Source organism: Octopus bimaculoides, chromosome 19, assembly GCF_001194135.2.
Source record: "Octopus bimaculoides isolate UCB-OBI-ISO-001 chromosome 19, ASM119413v2, whole genome shotgun sequence".
NCBI classification, from domain to species: Eukaryota; Metazoa; Mollusca; class Cephalopoda; order Octopoda; family Octopodidae; genus Octopus; species Octopus bimaculoides.
The window spans coordinates 50,356,571-50,357,040 of NC_068999.1; the positions used below are offsets into that span (position 1 = coordinate 50,356,571).

At 30.9% G+C, this 470-nt stretch overlaps 1 protein-coding gene across 1 annotated transcript in view; it reads right to left on the bottom strand.

Annotated features, from left to right (window-relative positions):
- The window catches only part of LOC106882868 (sodium/hydrogen exchanger 2), a 118,216-nt gene that overhangs the window by 101,394 nt on the left and 16,352 nt on the right, over nucleotides 1-470 (bottom strand). The window lies entirely within an intron of this gene.

The following is a 470-nucleotide window of genomic DNA, read 5'->3' on the forward strand; positions in this document are numbered from 1 at the left end:
ATATATATATATATACGTATGTAAGTATACACACAGGTATACATACATATATGCTATATACACATATATAAATACATATGAACATACACACATGCTCAAACATATATATATTCCAAGCGTGACCAGTTCAAAAAGAAGCTATGTTCGGCCACATGGAATAAAGTACTCAAAGTTTAAGCATGAGCTGGAATAAATATTTAATCCATAATCATTAGTCCGATATGATAGAATATATCAAACTAACGATAATGGATTACACACACACACACACACACACACACACACGTAACTCAGATAACCAGAATTATTCACTGCTGAATATTTTTTATTTCTATTTCTATTTTTATTTTTATTTTTTATCTTATACTTGTATTGAATTTTTGTGAATCTCTGAAGAGGCCTAGCGAATCATACATGTACCCCCATTACATCATTTTCATCTGCTGATTACTCCGACACACAGGAGCTAT